At 42.9% G+C, this 23,494-nt stretch overlaps 1 long non-coding RNA gene across 16 annotated transcripts in view; it reads left to right on the forward strand.

Moving 5' to 3' along the window:
- The window catches only part of LOC133096891 (uncharacterized), a 401,345-nt gene that overhangs the window by 276,920 nt on the left and 100,931 nt on the right, over positions 1-23,494 (forward strand). For 15 of the 16 annotated variants that reach the window (XR_009701879.1, XR_009701892.1, XR_009701876.1 and 12 more), the window contains one exon: positions 13,343-13,438. This is a non-coding gene — a long non-coding RNA (uncharacterized LOC133096891). Of the gene's footprint in view, positions 1-13,342; positions 13,439-23,494 lie in introns of those variants that run through there. The other variant, XR_009701885.1, reaches the window with a different exon arrangement.

Consider the following 23,494-nt stretch of genomic DNA (forward strand, 5'->3'; position numbering starts at 1 on the left):
ATGCGATGCAATGTCTTATAATACAGGTTTGCACCAAGTGTTAAAGGATGCAAGAGGATGGAGCTCATAATTAGAGCTACTTTCATTTTTACAGGAGGAGGGGAGGGAGGAGCTGGGAGAGGCTACACAGAGGGAGTCATAACTGAGGGAACCGGGAGAGTAGCAGAGAAAGCTCTCAGTAGGTGGATGCTGACAGCAGTGTGTGTGTGTGTGTGTGTGTGTGTTTGTGTGTGTGTGTGTTTGGGGGTGGGGGAAGGTTTGATGTGGGAGGGACATTCCAGGGGGGAGAGAGAGAGCAGGAGTGCAGACCCCTGGTGGAGCTGCTGCCCTGGCGCATCCATCATGGCTGGATGGGATGAGGGTCTGACAGGGAGCAGTAGGAGGGACCCTGGGCACTTGGCAGGTGCCAGAACCCCAAGCTATCTCATGGCTTCTAAGGAGTTAAGCTTTGTCTTGCAGCTCCTTTGCAATCCTTCTAAACAGGGGAGTGACATTATCAGATTTTAGAAAGATAATTCTGGTGGCAGTGTGCAGCACAGATGGGAGGGGAGAAAATTGGAAACAAGGAACCCTGTTCTGCAAAGATTGTGATAATCCAGGCAACGATGATGAGGGCATGAGTGAGGGCAGATGCATGGGAATGAGGATGAAGTGGATTAGAGAGACTCAGCCTGGTAACTGATTGGGAGTGGGGCCCGTGAGCGAGAGGGGGAGTGGAAAATACACTGAGGTCTCTGGTTTGGGTGACAGGGTGAATGCTGGTGTCATTCATCAGGGAATAGAGGGTGATGAGGAGGTTGAAGAGGGGAAGAAAGAGAGGACAGAATTATGAACTCTGTTGAGTTTGAGGATTTCCAGGAAGAGATGTCCAGTTGGTGGTTGAAAAAGGGTTTAAAGTTGAGGAGAGACGTTCATTTATTCATGACACAAATACTTCCTCGGTGTCTACTATGTGTCAGGTGACATTCCGGTGTCTGGAGATACAGCAGTAACTTGATGGATAAGGTCTCTGCTTTCATGGAGTGTTCATTCCAAGGAGGGAAAATAAATAATATACTAGTGATCGGATGCAAAGCAAGACAGGATAATGTGATAGAGAGTAACTGGGGGCTACGTTAGGCAGGGGTTCAGGGAAGTCATTCATTGAGAAAGTAACATTCAAACCAAGATATGAATAGTGAAGAAGAGACAGCCATGTGAAAACTTCAGGGAAAAGCAATCCAGACAGAGGGAACAGTATATGCAAGGTCTTTGAGGTCAGAATAAGCTTGGCATGTTCAAGGAAGAGAAAGAAGCCCAGAATATTTGGAGTGTAGTGGGAGAGGAGGTGGAAGGTAGGACATGAGATTGGAGAAATGGTCAGAGGTTATCAGATCACACTGTAGACTGTATCAGTCAGATTAGCATAAACTGCATGGTAACAAATGGCCCTCAAAATCTCAGTAGTATACAATAAAGAAGTTTTTCACTCATGCTCCATACCCATTGTGGATTGGCTGCACATCTTCTTCACTCCAGGACTCAGGTAGATGGGACAGCTCCTGTCTAGGACATTCCTGGTCTCCTAGCAGAGGGAAGAGAGAAGGTAGAGGACCATATGATGGCCTTAAAACATCTGCATGGAAGTGGATGTGCCACTTCCATTGGCCAAAGCACATTACGTGGCCAAATGTGATGCTGCTGGGGCTGGGGATGTTCAGTCCTTCCACTGAACGAGCAGCAGATGTTGGGATCAACATTACAACCTACCACATAGGTAGGTTGCCACATAGGAAGCCACTCGGATTTTTTTTAAAACAGAGGGTATTAATATTGGTTGCCAAGGTAGGTTAAAAAGTAGATCAAGAACGAAAACAGGAGATATAAGAAGCAGGGTAATCTAGAAAAGTATGTCCCAGATACTGAGCACATGGTAAAGTTCCATTAGGGTAGAGTCCTGAAAATACTATCAGGACAGGGATCTCTACAGGAGCCATGTGGGGAAATGATTTGGCATAGCCTGGCCTCCTAGTCTCTCCACTTACAGAGCTATCAGAAACTCTCTGATGGTTTTTGGACAAGGGACCCTGGAATACTGGGATTCTTCCCAAGATCACAGCACTCCTCCCTATGAGTCTCCTAAAAAAGATGTATGTGATGAAAACTGTTAAGTGGAAAATAAAATAGCACCTCATTGCTAATGAGGGTGGACCCCAACCCCAATGGAGAAGGCTTTTGTAAGTGAGGCTGGAGGAAAAAGAAACAACTGTGGCTTGTGTTTTCTCCCCCTCCCACACAAGCTTTCATAAGAAAAAAATTCTATCCCTGGTCATGAATCTTTTTTCTTTCCTACATGGAAGGGAGAAAGAGAAGAGGGTGAGACGGTTGGGCTTACTCGAGAAAGGTGGGTCCCTGGTGCAGTATCCCACTTCTGCCACCAAGCTGAAGAGAAAAGAGAAGCAAGATGTCCAGGAGCTCCCAGTGCAGTGTAGATCAGATTGCAGACACTCAGCCCACCTTTAGGGCAGAGTGGCTCTACTCACAGGTAGTCCAGTCCAAACTATCAAAGTGATGAGTTTGGACCCATCTTCCTCCTCTGTGGTGAGGAGGGGGTGAAATGGGAGCTTCCTTTCTCTTAAGTGCCTTCTACTTCTCCCTCATCCCTCCATCCCAAGAGAGAGGATGGAGAAAGCCATACGAAGAGCACTTGACTTTTTAACTTCTCCTGCCAAAGGTCCACCTGGTGGTGGTTCCATTGTGGTTCCTCACTGCATGTTTGAAATATGCCAGAGGGACCCAGAAGTGAGGAGGGGACACAGGACCAACATACTAGCCAGGACAATTGACTTTGCCCACCTGGATATTTTCTTTGAACAACAAATCTTGGCTTTTATTTTATTTTATTTTTAAAAATTTCTGTTGGAGTATAGTTGATTTACAATGTTGTGTTAATTTCAGGCTTTTATTTTTATGAGTATGTCACATCTCTTCAACTAAAATTATAAATGTCACAATTTTTACTTCTTTGGGAACTCCCCTGTCCCATACCACAGCCCCCCACGCACAAGTCCAGCACAGGCCAGTCAAAAACAAGTAAAATACCGGTATGAATCAACGAGTGAGTGAACAAATGATTTCCTGGGAGGCTTAGAAACGACACTTGTGATCCATCTCTCCCACTGGCCGCAGTCTTTGTGATGAACTTTGTATACATATGAGAATGCAGAAAGAGAGAAGGGAATTTAAGATGCTGTCAGAGAGGGAGAGCTTTCTGCTTCTCTTCCTGCCGGCTGGGCCCTGTGGCTTAAAGAATTACAATGCGTCTGTTTCCTCCAGGGACCAAGATGGCTCAGGTCATTACCCAGGGAGCTGACCAGGGAGAGCCTACCTGTCAAACTGACTGGAACACAGAGAGAGAAACTCCTGGTGAGCCTTGCTGTGGCACCCTGGGGCTTTGGTGACAGAGTTAATTAAGACACCAGCATCAAAATTAAAGTGAGGAAGAAAAGTCAATTAGTGATTGAATAGCTATGAGGAGACATCTTTTAATAAGGTTCCCTCTTATTTGAGCTGTTCCTTGCCCCTCCTCGTTGGGCGTGGTCACTTTATCTTTTTCTAGGTACTGTAGGGGTTCGAAGGACAGAGCGATGAGGAACTTACACCTCTCTCTAATTTATACTCAGGGGCGGATGGGGAGAGAGAGTCGTCTGCTGTTCACAATACGCCAGGGCCCCATAAAGCTATTTATCACCACTCTGAATTCTTTTTAGCAGGATGTTCATTTCAGTTTGCAGTCACCTCTTTAGCTCCCCTTCAGCAGGCTTGGCCAGGCTCCTGAGAGAAGATCTGAGCCGAGAGGGGGAGACACAAGACAGGTGAGGGAGGCTGGAGTTGGGCTCTCCAGGGATGCATCTGCCACCGTTCCAGCCTCACAGCCTCCTTTAACTCTATTTGTTTCTACAGGGAGACGGGGAGATTATGATGTTTCGCAGGCGTTCCAAACCCTTGTCATGCTTAATAAAGGTCTGGCAGGAACGGGAGCTAGGATGGCTTAGCAGGCTCTGGTGCTGGAGATTTTGGGGAGGGAAGGTAGGTGTAGCTGTTGCTGCAGCTGCCTGTGTGACACCAAGGAATCTGAGGACCAAGAGAGACCAGACTGAGGGTCTCCGCTTCCTGCATTTACTCAGCAGGTTTCCTGATCCTGTGGGTGGGGTGAGGACAGTGGGTTTGGTAGGAGCAAGGCTAATGACCAGAATAGGAAACCCCAGAGCATCAGGTTATTAAGACAAGAGGGTAGCACAGGAAGAGGAAGTTCAAGGTCAAGTGACCAGAAGTGGGTCATGAATAGCAAGATGAAATGCATGATGGGGAAGCTTTGGCCTAGGGAATTCTGCAATTCCCTGACACTGACTTGGATCAGGATTGGGCCCAGGGCTTGAAATTGGGATTTAAATTTACCATGTCTTTTTATCACAAAATAATACATATTCACTGTAGGAAAAGAAGATAAGGAAAAAGAAGTTTAACCTTATCTCACTACCCAGAGACTAACCACTGCTAATATTTTCAAATACTTTCAAATCAATATATTTAATGTTTTACATTAATAACATAATAGTTAGCTGTATATCATGATTCTGTGTGATTAGGCATGAGTATTTGGGTCATTGGAAAGGCCTGTACCAGTTGTTATATTAACAAATTAAAGTTCAGCAATTTGGCAAGAAAAAGAAATAAAAGGCATTCAAATTGGAAAGGAAGAAGTAAAATAATTTCTGTTCGCAGATGACATGATCTTATATGTAGAAGATCCTAACAATTCCACAAAAAAACCTGTTAGATCTAATAAATGAATTCAGTAAAGTTGCAGGTTACAAAATCAGTGTACAAAAATCACTTGTGTTTCTATACACTAACAGTGAAATATCCAAAAAGAAAATCAAGAAAACAATCTCATTTATATTAGCATCAAAAAGAATAAAATACTTAGGAGTAAACTTAATCTAAGAACTGAAATACTTGTATACTGAAAACTACAAAACATTGATGAAAAAAAATTTTAAAGACACAAATGAGTGGAAAGACATTCCATGTCAACAGATTGGAAGAATTAATATACACAGCTTTTTGTATGTCAATCATTTTATTTTTCAGTTATTCACCCAGAGTATTCACTGAGAATATAGAGACTGATTTTTATATATTGAGCTTGTATCCTGCAACCTTAATAAATTTACTAATTATTTCTTGTAGTATCTCTGTAGATTTTTAAAGGCTTTCTGCATACAAATCATGTCATCTGTGAAAGATAGTTTTACTTTTTCCTTTCCAATTTGTGTGAAATTTCTTTTTCTTACTGCATTGGTTAGGACCCAAGTACAATATTCCATAGTAGTGAAACTGGACATTGTTTTGTTCCTAATCTTATTTCTCCATTAAGTAGGATGTTAATTGTAGTTTTTATAAATGCTTTTTTTAAATTAGATTGAGGAAGACTTGTTATATTCCCAGCTTTAAGAAAAATCCTAGAGATTATATGTTTTTAAAAATTATGCCAGGGTATTGAATTTTAGCAAATGCTTTTTCTGCACCTATTGAAAGAATCATATAGTTTTTCTCTTATATTCTGTTAATTTGGTGAATTATATTGATTATTTTTTGAGTGGTAAACAAACCTTGCATTCCTGGGACAAATCTCACTTGGTCATGGTATCTTATTCTTTTTATACATTGCTGTTGGATCTGATTTGCTAATATTTTGTTAAGGATTTTTTTTTCTTCTTTTGTAAAATATTTTTCAGGATTTAGTATCAGGGTTCTGCTTACCTTATGAAATAAATAAGGGAGTGTTTCCTCCTCCTCAACATTTCTAAAAGTGTGTAAGGTTGGCATTATGATTCCTTAAATGCTTGACATAATTTACCAGTGAAGCCATTTGGCAGTGGAGTTTTCTTTGGTGTGTTTTTTTAAAATCACTAATTCAATTTTTAAAATAGATTTAGAACTATTTAGATTTGCTACTTTTTCTTGTGTCAGTTTTGAAAAATAGTATTTTTTCAAGGGATTATCCCTTTCATATCAGTTGTCAAATTACTGACATTAAAGTGCTCATAATATTCCTACTTTCCTTTTAATTTTTGAAAAGATCCATAATGATAACACTTCTTTCATTCCTGATAATTTATGTCCTGTTTTGTTCCCTTCATCAGATTTGCTAGAGATTCATCAATTTTATTAATCTTGTCAAAGTGTCTAATTATGACTGTTAATTTTTTCTATTGTTTATTCATTTTCTTATTCTTTGATTTTCACTCTTATTTTCATTATTTACTTTTTTCTACTTTGTATTTATTTTGCTCTTCATCAAGCTTCTCAATATGGAAGCTTAAATTATTGGCTTTATATCTTCTTTTCAAATATAGGTATTGAAAGCTATAAATTTCTATCTAAGCATTGCTTTAACTGCATCCCACAGATTTTGATGTTTTGTGTTTTTATTACCATTCAGTTCAAAATATATCTAATTTCCCTTTGATCTCTTCTCTGTGCATGAGTTAAAACACTTGTGTTTTAGACTTGTGTTGTTTAACTGCAAAATATTTGGAGATCTTCTAAATATCCTAATGTTACTGATTTTAAACCTATTATTGTGGTCAAATAATACACTTTGTACGATTTCAATCCTTAGTATCTTGAGAGTTATTTTGAGAGTTATTTGTGGTCTATTTATGTGTTTATTTCATGTTCATTTGAAAAGAAGCTTTCAAGAAGCTTTCAAGAAGGTGCAGTGTTCTATAAATATCAAATTGTTTTTCATATCTTGTGCATTATTACTAATATTTTGTGTACTCATTCTATAAATTACTGAGATGTTAAAATCCTAAACTATGACTTTGGATTTCTCTGTTTCTCCCTTTCGTTCTGTCATTCTGCTTCACGTATATTAATGCTTCATTATTCGGTGTATAGACATTCATGATTGTTATGTTATTTTGTTGAATTTACCTTTTATCATTATGAAGTGGCTCTCTTTATCTTCAATAATAATCTTTGTCTTGAAGACTTTCTCTGTTATTGATATAGCCACATGGTATATATTTGCATGGTATATATTTTCCATCCTTTTATTTTTTAACCAGTCTGTGTCTTTTTGTTTAAAGTGTCTTTTATAAATGGCTATAGTTAAGTCTTGATTTCTTATACAGTCTGACAATCTCTGCTTTTAAATTAGAGCAGTTAGTTGACTTACATTTAATACAATTATTGATATGGTTGAGTTTAGGTCTAGAATCTTGGTATTTGTTTTCTGTTTGACCCATCTGTTTGTTTTTCCTCTGTTCCCCCTTTTCTGCATTCTTTTAGGTGAATTAAATATTTTAATGTATCATTTTATCTCCTCTGTTGACTTTTTAAATATACCTATATTTGTAATTTTTAGTAATTTATCTAGAGATTACCCTATGAATCATTTATTTATGAACATATACTTTCAAATAACAATATACTATTTCATGAACAAAGTTAAGAACTCTGCAACAATATCATTGCATTTATCTCACCCCCATCCCTCTATACTCCTGTTATCATATATTTTACTGATATGTATGCTGTAAACTCTGTAATTCAATTGTTATAATTTTTGTTTTAAACAATATTAATAGTCTTTTAAAGAGTTAATAACTTGCCCATTTGGATCTTTTTTATAGTTTCCACCTCTCTGCTGATATTCTCCATTTATTCTGTTCATTTTACAGTCACTATCTAGATATTCTAACATCATCTCTGGGTCTTCTTCTATTTACTATTTACTATTTACTATTTACTATTCCTCTCTTAACCCTATCACATTTTCTTGCTATCAGTTCTTTACTTATGTTGGATATTGTGTGTAAAAGATCAGTAGAGACTGAAGTAAATAATATTTACCCACAGAAAAGTTTATGGTCCCTCTAATGTGAGGGTCTGAGACAAAGCTGTATTTGAGCAAGTTATGGGCTTTGTTGCAGCTTCAGTTTGATCCAGTTCACCACCAGCTTCAAATATTTTGAGAAGGTATCAGGATTTCTACCTTCATCAGGGCTGGGTCTCTGAGCACCAGTGAGACTAAAGAGGTCTGAAAGCCCTGTTGTCAGCTTTCTGAACCATGGAAGGTCTCTCTCTGCTTTGTTGCCAGCTGCCAGCTTTGGGTTTTAGGTCCTGTCCCCAGGCTTCTGCAACTTGGGAGACCAGCCCTGCTCCACGTGGTGGAGGCACGGTGTCCTTGAAGGGATTTCTCTCAGCTCTCTGTCCTGTTCCCAGTCTCCAGCAGGTCTTGCACTTGGGGAAGATCCTGCATGCCCCAAGGGTATTCTCCCAGCTCTCCTGCTTTGTCCTTAGCCTTCGGTCTATAACTTCTGCGTACTTCATGGAGAACTATATGAAAGCTTTGGCAGGTGGGTGGGTATAGACTCGCTCTGTGGCTGCAGCTCTTTGGAATTCTAATCTGTCACATTAGCTCACAAACAGCCACTAAATTGTTGTTACAAGTTTGGCTGATAGCTCTTCACCCAAGTTTATGGCAGATTGCTCCCCTTCCTGCCACTTTTTCATGGATCGAAGCAGCCATGGATCTCTTCGATCCTAGGAAGAGCTGGTTGCTTCTGGAATTTAGTTTATTTAGGTTTCTTTACATACTGAGCTCTCTGACGGTTTTCAAAACCATGATACAAAAGAAAAACAAACAAGAAATCATGGCTTAGCTCATTCTCATTGCTAGGGCAGGCTCCACAGTCACTTGTGACTTTCTACATCCAAACCAGAAACAGAAGCCCCAGAGGTATTATTTTTAAAATTTATGCTAATTTAACAAAGGAAATGGTAACTTGATGTTTTAATTTATATTCTCTGGGAATTGAACATCTCAAATCATTGTTTTCTAGTTACATAGCATCTTTTGTAAGTATCTTTTGCCCTTCTATCTCTTAGAGTCTTAATTTTTTTCTGACCAATACGAGGTCTTAAACACCAAATATAATGCCTCTTTGCTACATTTGCTGCAATATTTTTTGGTTGATGTTTGCTTTTATACTTTACACTTTTTGTAGTCCAACTTACAGATCTTACTCTTTCATATTCCTTGTATTGCTTCTAAGCCTATAAAGTTATCTTTCCTCTAGAGGTTGGCAAAATATTCAGTTCTATTTTTCTGAGATTTTGATGTTAAACAAAAACACATTTAACTCTTCCACTCAATTGGAATTTATTTTAGCACATAACATAAAGTGAGGTTCTAAAATTACTGTTTCTCCAAATTGCTGGATAATGGTCCCAACAGCATTTATTGGGTAATCCTTTCATCCCCTCATGGAGCTGTAATGAACCTTACATCTTTGTACGTAATTGGGTCCATTTCAGTGCCATCTGTTCGATTATAGTGATCTCTCAGTCTGGTCCTGGGCAGATACAGATGAATGTTTGAAACTGCAAAGCTATGATGTTAACTGTGTACTTGATATGTTCTCGTCAGGGACCAAGAGCCACTTTCTGTCAGAAAGCACCCGGAGACAGTTATATAACTTTCATTTGTTTACTTATTTGCTTGTTTAATTCTTAAATCCCCTCCAAATTAAAGCTCTTTGAGGACTGTGATTGTCCTAGACAAAGTTTAACTTTATCTGAGACTTGTTCTCCTGGAAAACAGCAATGGAAATGGTGTACAGCAAAGAATCACCCTCACAGATATGACTCAGATGAGATTCGGGTATGACCCCCTTGTTTTCCTATGACAAGGACAGACACAGACCCTCCAAATCCCAGTTCTTTGTCTCATAAATGATTAGCTGAACTGTTTGTTCCCACTGATGTACCTGGACAAAATACCTGCTAACTTGCTAACTTGTCTTGGCCAACTTATTTAGCACTCCCAACCCCCTGAACTTTGACCCATGCGCAGCCTGAACCAGCATTGGGGGCATTGGGAACTCCTCCTCACAGCCCTCCTGAAAATAGGCTGACTCCAAAGAAAAGCCATCCCTCAACCACTGTCGCAGCCCCCTGCTCGCCCACCCCTCCACGCCCAGTTCTTCTTTACTCCTCCTATAAAAGTAAAGCCCTTTTCTTCTTGACTTAGAATCTCAAAGATGTTCAGGTCAGAACATTCTTTCTATTATCGTGGTCTCCCTTCACTTATTGCAACATTCCCTTTCACTTCATGTTATTATTTTCTACTTGAGAAGAGAGAATCTAGTTTGACTATCTCTTGACTTGAGCTATCAACTCACCAGTGTAGCCCCAGTGTCTAAACAATTCCCGTAGCAGAGGAGGTGATTAATCAGGTTCAACTAATGGTTCAAGCTAGTTTTTTTAAATTATAAGAATAATACATAATCATCAAAGAAAAAAATTGAACTGTCAGAATGATATGAAATAAAATATAAAATCTCCCTTCTCTTCAAGTTCTATCCTTTAAAAGTTTCTGCTGTTTATATCTTTCAGGACATTTTCTATACTTACGTGAAAAAATGTATGTATATATAATAAATGACAGTATTTATATCTAATATTCTTCAACTTTCTGGATTCACTTAGCAATCACTATATCAGTATATCTTGGGTGTTTTTTCCGTATCAGTGTATATGGAGTTACATCCTTCTGTCTAACAACAGCATGGTATTCCATTAGAGATGTACCATAATTTATCTATTTTGTTCCAGGTATTTGATATTACAAACAACACTGTTGTAAATACCCTTATATATGCATAAGGAAAAATTTAAAGAATTTAATATTTAAGAATTCAAAATTTTGGTAGATTACCAAATTGTCCTTCAAATTTACATTTCTACCAAAGATGAATGAGAACATTTTTTTTTTCTAAATGGGGTTATTATTGGACTTTGCCTAGATTATAGATGAAAAGTTGACTTTTGGTACTAATACAGTTTACATTTCTTTAACTGTGTGAGATTGAATATCTTTTCACATGGCTGTTGGCCTTTCTAAAATTGAGTTTTTCTTTTCTTATTGATTTTAAAGAATTCTTTTTATATCAAGTAATTTAGTTTGCCTGTCATATATCTTGCAAGTAATTCACCCATTTGTCTTTTGACATTGTAAATGCTATTTTTTGCCATAGAAAATGTTCATATTTTTATATAGTCTAATCTATTATTATTTTCTTGTTATAGCTTCTGCATCACTTTCAGTTCAATATATAGGCATATCATAGTTTACATAAAGCCAACATCTATGAACATTTGTTTTCCATTTTTAAATTATTTTAAACGGTATTTGCAGATACATATTTATATTCATTGTTAACTATTTCCTTTGAGTAAATTCCTAAAAGTGTTACTTTGGAGTCAAAAGGTGTGAACATTTTAAACATTTAATAGGTGTTGCCGAATCGAGGCCACTGATTTTCACCCTCTTTTGGGTCCACTGATCTACCACATCAGTAGAAATGCCTCTTCTCACCCAGAAGAGTTAGATGCTGGAAATGAAAAGGGATGAGGAGCAGGAACACAAGGGTCCAGGATGAAAGAACCCTTTAAGAAGACATTATAAGGAACTTCATCACATGTGCAAATTCAAGTTAGCATTTTTATCACTTAGCTTTTACTCCTTCTGTCACAGTTTGCTGGAGGGGTTTATTGGTTTCTCCTGAGCTTTGGGGGTGGGGATGGGGACTCATTAGAACTCTGCCTAATAGTTAGGTTTGCATGCAGTGATGGTGACTTACATATCAGCAAGCGAAAAGGGACCCCTTTCTCTCCATTTCCCTGCTGCATATGAGCTCATGGTCAGTACAGTTTACATGTCTCCTCATGCTGCGGAGCAACTATGCCCGTGCGCCACAGCTACTGAGCCTGCGCTCTAGAGCCCACGAGCCACAACTACTGAGCCCATGTGTCACAACTAATGAAGCCCGTGCACCTAGAGCCTGTGCTCCGCAACAAGAGAAGCCACCGCAATGAGAAGCCCGCGTGCCGCAACGAAGACTAGCCCCCGCTCGCCACAACTACAGAAAGCCTGTGCGCAGCAACAAAGACCCAACGCAGCCAAAAACAACAGCAACAACAACAAAAACTAGATTGGAGCAAGGGGCACGTTTTATGTACTCGTGAATAATGAATTTGGACTAAATTGGATTTCTCCCTTTTAAATGTAAATGAAAGGAGAATTTACAAATTCTGACTGTTGCTGCTAATTCTACCAAAGGTAAATTGCACACTGCCTTGCATACTTACAGACAAGTATGAAGCTCGAATTTCTCTGTTTCCAAAACTAAAACTGGTTTTGGCACTTTAGTTAAAATGACAAGGTGGCTGATTTGCTTGATGGTTCCTTTCTATGAATTCCAAAGAATTATATAATCTTACACCCAGGAACTTGGTTTAACGGATCAATCTTCTACATTAATTTCACACTTCTATTTATGCCTCTGCCATCTTCGCCACAAGACTGTGAGCTCCCTGAGAGCAGGCGCACCTTGTGATGGAGAATGTGCCCTGCTCACGCAGGTGCTGGGGAGACCTTTGTCAAATCCCTAAGTGTAGCCACACGTGACTTCCTCTGGAAGTCTTGCAGCTGCTGGTTGTTCAAAGCAGGGAGTTCTGATATGATCTGACATTGCAGAACCTTCTCCCTAAATAAGAACATTCATTTTACAGGAACTTTCTGCAGGGTGATGTAGCAGAGGCTATGAACTTTGTGTGGACAAAATCATTTGCTGTTCATACAGTAAAACCTTGAGCTGGTGGCTCCTCTGCTTAGTTCCTGTGTGCTTTGGGGCAAGTTCCTTAACTTTTCAGTGCCCTGAAAAACTCACCATGGATTTTTGTCCTTGGTTTCCCTCAAGTGCCTGGCAGGTTCTCAGTGCCATGTGGGAGCAGTAGGTGCCCCCCTACCCTCGCCCTCCTTTAGGGTTTTGCAAACTTTCTCAACAGAGACATGCCAGTCTTGCTTTTGGAGCCTGTGTGAGGTATGAATGGACTCTTGTCAAGAGAACAGGACAGGAGGCCGATGGGGGTACGGGAGGGGGATCAGGGAAAAGAAGGCCTTAAGGATGAGACAGATGGGCATAATCAGGGTTCTTGGGTCAGCTGGGAAGCGGAAGCATTCCCAGTTAGGCATAAACCATTAGGACACTGCAGGTGGGGGAGGACACAATCTTACCAAAAATATGGCTTGGTGAGAGCCAGGTCCCGTGCTCATGCCCGCCTTCCTTACCATTCTCTGTGCCGTCTTTGCTGATGGTCAGAACTTCTGGCTGAAGAGCTGGTCTTTAAGTTCCCCGACCTTCCTCAGCATCGAGGCACGGTCTGGGGCTCAGAGGGGAGCGGACTGGGGTTCAGGAATCTCACTTCTGGTTTTCTTTCTCAGAGCTGCTCCGGAGTTCCCAAGCGATGTGGCCGACTCCCTTGGCAGGACTGGCCTCAGTTTTCCTGAGATGAGCAGGTCGGAAGGTGAAGATCCAAGGTGAGTCACCATCTGCAAAAGGTCAGAGATAGCAGATTAAAAACGTGCATTGAGAGGGAGAGGAAGCCAGAAAGCACAAAATTGGAGTTGGCGCATGAGAGAAAGAGATTAAACAGAAAAAAGTAAAATTGCCAGCAGCTTTGGATTTACCCAGCCGGAGTTTCTCCACTGGGCAAGGAAAGCTTAAGTAATCCAAATTAATTTCTAGTTAAAGGCAGAGTTCAGAGAGCAATCAAACAGGTGACCACAGCTGGCACCAGATTTCACCCAGAGATAAACTACTAAAGCTAAACATCAGCCGTGTGTGCTGGGAAAGGGGCTGTTTGGAATCAGCCGACCCCAGGCACAATGCAGAAGTTGGAATGTTTCAGTTATTCAGCACACCTACAGTAAATGCCTGCTCTGTGCTAGGCACTGAGCTTCCAGCGTGTGTCTGAGATACGGTCCCTGCCTTAGAGTCCCTCATAGCCTATAGTGGGAGATGCACAAAGAGAGTGTTGCAGGATCACGGGATAAGTAATCTGATGACAATATCAAAAGTCACCCTGTAAAGAAGGAAGCAGGAAAAGGTGGATGGGGGTCGGGGGTTAGGAAAGACTTTCTGCAGATTCAGACACCTTAACTGAGTATGGAATGACAAGTAGGCATTATCATGCTGACAAGGAGAGGTGGGAAAGGACTTTGGAGGTAGCTGGAATAGCAGGTGTGGTGGTGTGGAGGCGAGAGAGAGCTTGGGTGTGCTCTGAGGAAATGCCAGCGGTCCTGTAAGGCTGCAGCGTGGGGGGCACCTGGGGATGTGCCTGAAGTGAGGCCCCTGGGGCAGGATGGGGCCAGGCTATGCTAAGCAGTCTGGATTATATTTTGGGAGATGATGGGGAGTCACTGGAGGGTTTTGAGCAGTGTTGTGATCAGATTTCTGTTTTTTTAAAAAAATTATTTATTTATATTTATTTATTTTTGGCTGTGTTGGATCTTCGTTTCTGTGCGAGGGCTTCCTCTAGTTGCGGCGAGCGGGGGCCACTCTTCATCGCGGTGCGCGGGCCTCTCACTGTCGCGGCCTCTCTTGTTGCGGAGCACAGGCTCCAGACGCGCAGGCTCAGTAGTTGTGGCTCACGGGCCTAGTTGCTCCGCGGCATGTGGGATCTTCCCAGACCAGGGCTCGAACCCGTGTCCCCTGCATTGGCAGGCAGACTCTCAACCACTGCACCACCAGGGAAGCCCCCAGATTTCTGTTTTTAGAAGACTGTTCAGACAGCATCGTGGGGGATTGTTTGGGGGGAAGACTGGAGGAAGTGAGATCATCTGCAAGATGATAGCAGTCGTCTAGGTGAATGTCCTGTGGCCTGAACTATGGCTCTGGGTGGGAGGATGGAGAAAAGGAGATGGATTTGGGAGATCCTGAAGGATAGAATCCATGGACTTGGTGATTGAGTGACTATTTCAGTGTGGCTTGTTGAAAGAGTCAGGTTTGAGCTCATACAACTCGAAAGTAAAAAACCAAACAACCCAATCACAAAAATGGGCAGAAGACATAAACAGACATTTCTCCAAAGAAGACATATAGATGGCCAACAGGCACATGAAAAGATGCTCAGCATCACTAATTATTAGAGAATGCAAATCAAAACTACAATGAGGTATCACCTCATACCAGTCAGAATGGCCATCATCAAAAAAAAATCTACAAATGCTGGAGAGGGTGTGGAGAAAAGGGAACCCTCCTACACTGTTGGTGGGAATGTAAACTGGTACAGCCACTATGGAGAACAGTATGGAGGTTACTTAAAAAACTAAAACTAGAGTTACCATATGATCTGGCAATCCCACTCCTGGGCATATATCCAAAAAAGATGAAAGCTCTAATTTGAAAAGATACATGCACCCCGAATGTTCATAGGGACATTATTTACAATAGCCAAGACATGGAACCAACCTAAGTGTCCATCAATAGATGAAAGGATAAAGAAGATGTGATATATATCTACCATGGAATATTACTCAGCTGTGAAAAAGAATGAAATAATGCCATTTGCAGCAACATGGATGGACCTAGAGATTATCATACTAAGTGAAGTGAGTCAGAGAAAGACAAATATTATATGATATCACTTATATGTGGAATCTAAAAAATAGTACAAATGAACTTATTTACAAAACAGAAACAGACTTACAGACATAGAAAACAAACTTAAGGTTACCTAAGAAAAAGGGGGGGAAGGGATAAGTTAGGAGTTTGAGGTTAACAGGTACACACTACTATATATAAAATAAACAACAAGGATTTACTGTGTAGCACCCGGAACTATATTCAATATCTTGTAATAAACTATAATGGAAAAAAAGAGTCCGATTTGGCAACAGGGGGTGCCATGCTGGGAGATGGGGAGGAGAGGAGGACAAGGGAGGGGCCTTAGAATGCACAGAGGGGGCAAATCGAGAGGTGCCTGAAGGACATACAAATGTCAGGCAGTTTGGAGCCTCACCGCTTTTTCTTTTGCTGTTAACTCCCACTTTCTGAAGTGGGCACCACTGGGCTCTCGCCCTCCCCTGTTCTAAGCAGTAGCACCCTTACAACTGTGTTTAGAGGATGGCTGGGTGGTGGTATTTGCGGATGTCAATTTCATGGTGCAAGGGGGCTCACTTCTACCAGCCTGATCGTTGAGAACTGAGTTGAGCGTCATTTTGGGGGGAGGATCAGGGAGAGGAAGGGAGGGACAAGTGGGGAGAATCCATAGAGGACAAAATTAAGGAGCTTAATGCCGTGCTCACCAGCAGCCGGAGCTGGTCTGGTTCATGGGAAGTCATTGGAGGATGGAGGAGGAATTAATTCTGAGGCTGTGTAGGGCTGGGGCAGGGAGAACAGAACTACTGTAACACACAGGTGGCAAGCTGGAGTCTGCCTGCAAAACCCAGAACACAGATGTGTTTTGTTTGGCTCTGGAATTGTTTTTCTAAATTAGTTGCCAGCATTTAAAAATGAAGAGGCTTTACATAAAATTTTGATTTCGGACTTCTCTTGGAAAAATAAAATAAGACCCGCGTACAGGTGTTCCCACTGGGCAAAAATCAGCTGGAGCTGCCTTTCAGGTGGCCGTCCTTTTCTGTGTGCACCAGCCCCACCCTCCTCTTGTCTCCCCTGAGCCCGCTTTTCTCATCGATGGGACCGACCACCTTCCCTAAGCCAAGCAGACCAGGGGCCAGGGGCTCACTCCTTTCTTAACCTTCAAAACTGTTGGCAGCACAAAATGACTGTTTTCTCTCTCCCTTTCTTCGAAAAAGACTTTGGCCTAAACTGAGTGCCTACTCTGGGAACTGTCTCCCTTCTACCATCCTGCCTGTTACCAGGCGCATGAATATAAAATATATACTGGGCCACTCTGGGTCAGGAGCTGCCCACTGGCCTCTGGACAGTAGACTGTAAAATTGCAACAGTGACGCATGTCATGGGAGAGAAGTATGTTAGAGTTCATGGCATAGTCCAGAAGGAGAGGGCACGTGTCTCTGAGATCTACTGGATGAGAAAGTATTAACGATGAGGACGTGGGAAGAAAGGATGTTGAGAGTGGAGGGAGGAGCAAGGTGGAGAGATGCTAGGGAGCAAAGACATGGACGGATGAGCCAGGAGGCAACTGTACGAGCCCAGGAGAAAGATGCTAGCTTGGATTAGAGAAATGGCAGGGGATATGTTTGAGGGAATTTTAGGAAGGAAATGGATAGCACTGAGGGATGGATTGGTGATAAGGAGAGGGCTGTGAAATGATGTGTCCTTAGTTTCTGGTTTGTATAACTAGACAGAGAGTGGTGGCATTCACTGAGCTATGGAGCTGCAGGAAAGCATGAGCAAGGAAAGATCACAAGTTCATCCCTTCGGAGATTGAGGTGACTTGGAGACATTGCAGAGGAGTTGACAAATAGACAGTTGGATACACAGGTCTAGAACTCAGAGAAGCTTGGACTGTAAAAAGAGCTATCTGCTACGAATCTACTGGTCTTATGGTTGGCTGCATACTGGCCACTTTGCTTTCTCAGATCTGGACAATTTCATTGTTCATTCATTCATTCATTCAACACATGTTTATTAGATCCCTAATGTGTATCCACTCTGATAGGTGCCGGCTACATAGTGGTAAACAAACAGATGCTATTCCTCCCCTCAAGGAACCAAGCTGTGAGCTTTTCAGAAAGTGTGGCCATGATTGGATTCCCTCATCTCTAGTTTTGTTTCCGCTTCCTCACACCATTGGGGTTATTAAAGGTGGGCTGGGAGTTCTCTATATTTCCCTTTCCCTTGGATTGTGATTAACCATTTTGAAATGATTTACTCCTGTTTTCATGCTTCACAGCTACGTTTAGACAAGAGTTTCAAAACTGCCTGCCGTCATTACTCTGATAGTGGTCTGCGTAGTATATTTGTCTCTAGATGTTGGGTCTGAAGCTCTGAATGCTCTGAGGTGGGTCACCAGACCTTGACTACCTTCCTGCTGATTAGAGCTGATCTCCCAGGCCCCGAAGGAAGTATTTCAAATACCGTGAAACTTAGCCTTTCTCAATACTCAGAGCCGGAAGAGACAGAATTAGTCATGAGCATTGATTTGTTCATCAGTCTCCTTCTCTAGACTTTCAGTACCTTGAGGGAGGGACCATATTATTCAACCTTGTATCTTTGGTTTCCGGTCCAGTCCATGGTACACCAGAGGCAATGAATGAATATACATGCTGAATGAATTAATGAACATGGGACATCTTTGGATGATTGTCTTGTTCATTTAGTAACTTTTTATTTGACTTAAACTTGTATGTTTTTGCCTCATCTCCTTAACTTAAATTTGAGTTGCTATCAGTAAGAACTTGGTTGCTCTGTGATGTTGAACCCCAGCAGATGCTCACTACAGATGTGTTGATTGATCGCTTAGAATTAGGAAGAGCTTGGTTCTAATCACTCTCCTTCACCTGTGATGATCTCATCAGTGGGTTTTCTCAATTTTGCCTGGTTTACAAGAGCAAGTCCAAGTTATTTCTTGAATACTTACCACCTCTCAAATTTTGGATGGAAGGACTCTTAAGCAGGGCAACTTTGAAGAGCTCTTTGGCTGCCACAAACTAAATTACGTTCTCTCTGTCTCTTCCCGGTGTCTTAGGAGATGCTATTATTATTATTTCACAATGGGAAGAGGACTGAAGCTCAAGGAAGTTAGTCAACCTGCCCAGAGTTGGGATTTGAATCCAAATGGTTCTGATCCAAAACCCACGCTCTAAGTCAAAGATTGTACAATTTCTGTAAACATCAGAATCACCGGGAGCCTGGGAATATTCCTGGCCTCTGTCACAGACTGTGTTGTGATTTAGAGTCTGTGTTTTAACAAGCAAGCACCTAGTGGGATTCTCATATGGTGGCACTTGGGCACTGTGCCATCATCCCCATGGGACACAGTTACCCAGGGGCTTAGACTGTGTCTCTGACAATACCCATCACTGCCCCTTGGGGGACAAGGGCTATGATATTTTTCTACTCTGTGTTTCCAGAAACCTGTAAGCCTGGAACAAAGCTATGCTGGCGTGCCTCCAATAGGTGCTCTGACATGAGTCCCTCCTATAAACCAGGAGGCGGTTAAGCACTGATAAGCAAGGGCTCCAGTCACCCTGCATCAGCCCAATAAAGGAGGTGATCTCTTCCTCTCCATATCACCAGCTTGGAAATAAAACAAATGAGACACAAAGAGGGCCAGGTACAGAGAGTACACATCCACCCCTGGCGGGGCAGTGTAGAGGCAAGAATTCATGAGGGACCATTTGGCGTGCTGGTAGTGGAGCAGCCCTCCCTAGAGCTCAGGGAAGAGGGAAGGAGGAGAGCCAACTAAGACTTAGTAGAGACCCAGGGTCCCGTCCCAGAGGGAGAACACACAGGGCCCCCTGGAGGGGAAGAGCGCAGATACTAGTGCTAAGCAGAGCTGGGCTCCTCCACTTATTGGCTGTATCACTCAGGCCAGCTACTTACCTGTTCTAGCCTCAGTTTCCATATCTGTAAAATGAGAACACTAATCCCTACACTGCAGTGTGGTGCACAGATGAGAGATAACCAAGGACACCTTGCCTGGCACAGCGCCAACCCTCGACGGAAGGTACCCATTAGCAGGGGTCTGAGGTTTTCAAGGGCATGTCTGGGATAGAATTTGACATTCAGCTTTACCCTCATCCTGCACTAAAATTCCTCCATGGGACGCTCGGGGGTGGGGGGGGGTGGTCCTGGCACCAACACAGACTCATCAAGTGGCATAAATATTTACAGAGAGTCAGGCAACCTCACCAAATGTCTTCCCTGTGCTTTGGCCCTGCACCCTTCTTTTAATAGTTGCTATCTAGAGTATTCTGCAGAGAGGGGCTCAGCATTTAGAAAGATGAGATAGAGGGATCCAGGAGCTGGGAACTTGGAAGAACTTTTTAGCTGATGTGAAAGGTGCAAGACTAAACATGCTTTAGAGCCTGAAATTGAGTGACTATTGTGATTTGCTTCAGAGCCTTTGATTTGCTGTTGGCATATTTATAGGAGACCCTGGACTATTAAAGGATGTGCACGCTGGGCCACCTGCCAAGGAAACCCTGGCTTGGTTCCTTCTGGAGCTTGCCAAGCTTTTGCTGCCCTATGTTGTAGCCTTGAAGCCAGGGGACATTCAAAGGCCCTGGGATATCCCTGGGAAAATAATGCCAAAAGCAGTAGCAACTCATATTTAGAAATGCACTGTGATAAGTGCACTGTTTATCTTTATAGCAATCCTGTGATTTGAGTATCCCATAATGATTAAACACAATAACTCTGAGAAGAAGAGTGCAGATGACTGAGTCCTGACTTTCACTCACTGTGTGAAATCACCAAGTTCTTAACCTCTCTAAGCCTCAGTTGGCTCACCTGGAAAATGGGAACAAACATATCTATCTCATAGGGTTATTTTGAGATATTCCAGATAAAGCCAATAGCCAATATCTAGCATATAGTGTAACCGTCAACAAATATTAGGTATTGCTGTGTGCGTGCTGTAGATGCAGACACCGAGGCCTCAATACTTGTGTGCTGAATGTCACATAGGCAGGGAGTAGAGGAGCCAGAACTCGGGCTCAAGGATGTTTGACTATATGCTTTTGTTCTTAATCCCTGGGTATCCTGCCTGAGCTGAAAAATTCCCTCAGGAAGTCTTGCCCAACTCAAATGACAGGGAGGGCTGGGGTTCTGGTCACCCTGTACTCTTTAGAGGTGAGGACCTCCAGACACGCAGGTAGAGTCTAGAAGGCCTTGGGGCAGCCAGGCCAGGCCAGGAGAGCGCTGCTGCTTAGGACGCCTGCGTCCTGACGGTGTTGCATCCCCTTGCCCTGGGCTTCCTGGGTCAGCTCCCCAGAGAGGCCACGTCTATGGTGTACTGCCTTCCTTCTGACTTGCTCCACAGCCATCATCTCAGGAAAGAGAGCCAGAAAGGGACAGGATTTATCCCATCAGTTTATTGGAACGCAGACTTTCATGTTTCAGGTGGAGGCAGCTGCCCTGGAAGGATGCACTTTCTCTCTGTCCTCCAGCCTACCCCTCTCCTTCCGCTGTCTTCTGTCTCCCTCTCTCAGGCTCTCACTCTTGCTCACTTTCAGAATTCCTATGAAAGATCAAATAATTAGCAGCCGGGAGTTTTTGATGCCATATCGTATTTCGATGCAGCAGTGGATGCAACTAGATCCGTGCTTCTCAAACTATCTGCAATGAAGGAACAGGGCTTTTCTTTGACGACTTCTTGCAGAATGATATTTTATTACAATATATATTTTTCTAAAAAAATGTAGTCTTTAGAATACATTTCTGGGAAAATGAAACAGAAAGATAAAAAATACAAGTCCCTTTTAAATTATTAGAATAAACACATTAAATTACTCTGCCAGATTGCTGTAAAGGTTTCAAATGCTCTCGATTTCTGTACTTACCTCACTATGGACCAGTGACAAAAAATGTGCAGCTTAGTCCTGATACGCACTTTGAGTAGCCCTGGTCTAGATGACCTGCAGTGGGAGTGTGGACCCCCGTCCACAGATGACAGATCTGTCTCATAGCCGGCAGTTTCAGCAATGGACATGGCCTGAACTTCAGTGGCTGTCATTGTCAAGTGATGGTGACCAGGATGATGCACAGGTGTGTGTAAGAGCTACCTCCCGTCCCCTGCAGAATGCAGTCCACGCTACTGTGGCAGCTTCCATGGCAGCACCACGTGGAAAGGAGGCCCCAGGCTTGAGGCTGGTTGATAGACACTGCAGAGCTCCCATAAATAATTGTCTCGAGGTTTAGGCTCTGGGAGGAGGACTCAGAGTCAGCTTCTTATCTTCGTCTCCGATTGGCACATCGGAGGGTTATTTGGGGAGGGGAGCAGAGGGAGGCCATGGACCCGCTCCACACAAGCCTGCCTGTCACGGACCTGAGAAGCATGATAGCATATCAGATCTTCTCTCCCCTTAACCTTGTCAGCCTGCCTTCCAGCTCAAACAGTTCCAGCAGTTGACAAGAGGAAGGGAGGATGATGGGAAATTCCTCTGAGGGCAACAGGGAATCTGTTAGGGGGTCCCTGAGGGAGAGGAGCTTGCTCTAGAATCATATCTGCCAAGACCTTGACTCAAACATGCCTAAGAACAGGTCCCCGTTCATCTATGAATCCTGCACTCACCTTAGTACACGAGAGAGAGAGAGAGAGAGAGAGAGAGAGAGAGAGAGAGAGAGAGAGAGAGAGGCTTGTGGTGATGGGTAGGTGTGTCTGCCTCCTTGGAGGTCACGCAGGCATCTGCTGGTTCGCCTACCTCCTCTTTTTACCTGTTCCATCTCCAAGCCCCAGATCCACTTTGCATAGCCCATTATTTTCCTATCTGAGAAGAGTTTCTAGCTCTCAGTGTATTTATAACATAACTGATGACTGACAGGTCCTAACTCAATTAGGCCAACACAGCTTAGGACTCACTCCTAAAGTGTCCCAGGTAGGGCTATTCGGAGTTCTGTCATTGCTGTTGGGCATTCGAAAATGCCTTAAGCTCTCAGCAACAAAAGACACAGCTCCCACCAAGGGGAAGAAATCTTTTGTTAGTCAAGGGTAAGGGTGGGATGCAGTAATGCCCTCTTTGCGTTCCAGCCAATGCTGGGAAGTGGCGGGGTGGGGGGGGCAGCAGGGGAAGAATGATAGGGCTTTTCACACCAAGGGAATGGCTGCCACCAGCCCCATGCAGCCCTGCTCAGAATGCCTTCCCTTTTTCCATCTTTATCCCCAAACAGTATTCCTTGCCACTTTTCCATGGAAATCAAGAAATGCCAAGGATCAGGCAGGTGGGAGTCAAAGCTCTTGAGTACAGATGGTACAGAAAGAAATACTTTGGCCTTTCAAGTTTTCAGAACTGAAAAGGTCCAGGCCATGAGTATGATGCAGTCATTCCAGTTGGGGTCTCCTGGGACGGTGGCAGCCAGCTCAGTCTGCAAGCTACAGTTATTCCCAGGATGGTAGACTGTAGCAGTTAGGAGCAGGGCTTTGCCATCAGACAGAATTGGGCCTCTCTGTGTTAAAATACCTTTTCCTGGGGGCCTTCAAGTCTTTCTCTGACAGTCCCATTCGTTCATCACCAGTAGTCCTGTGGTTTTGGCAAGTCAGCAAATATCACTCTCATTTTTATTTTAAAGACACGGGAGAGAAGCTTTTTCTTACCCTAGGGGCATCACCCCAAGTCACAGTTGTCTAGGTACAGCCAGTCAAGGGTTAGCCCTCCAGAAAGCCTCCTCAGAAAGCCATCCCAAAGTGTGCCAATCCCCAGGAGAGCTGGAGAGTCATTGCAGGTAGCTGGGAAGCCACTGCAGTTCCACGAACACCTTTGACATGTGATAGGATGGGAAGGCGCTCTGTGGACGTGGCCATGCAGCACAGATGCTAAATGATAATGATAAAGCCCGCCGGACTGAGCAGGACTCCTCATCTGCCGTGGCTTCCAGCCTAAAAACCGAAACCTGAAGGCTACGTCTGCATCCATTCGTATTGGGGGTGTGGGGTGTTCCACATC

Source organism: Eubalaena glacialis, chromosome 8 (genome assembly GCF_028564815.1).
Source record: "Eubalaena glacialis isolate mEubGla1 chromosome 8, mEubGla1.1.hap2.+ XY, whole genome shotgun sequence".
NCBI lineage: Eukaryota > Metazoa > Chordata > Mammalia > Artiodactyla > Balaenidae > Eubalaena > Eubalaena glacialis.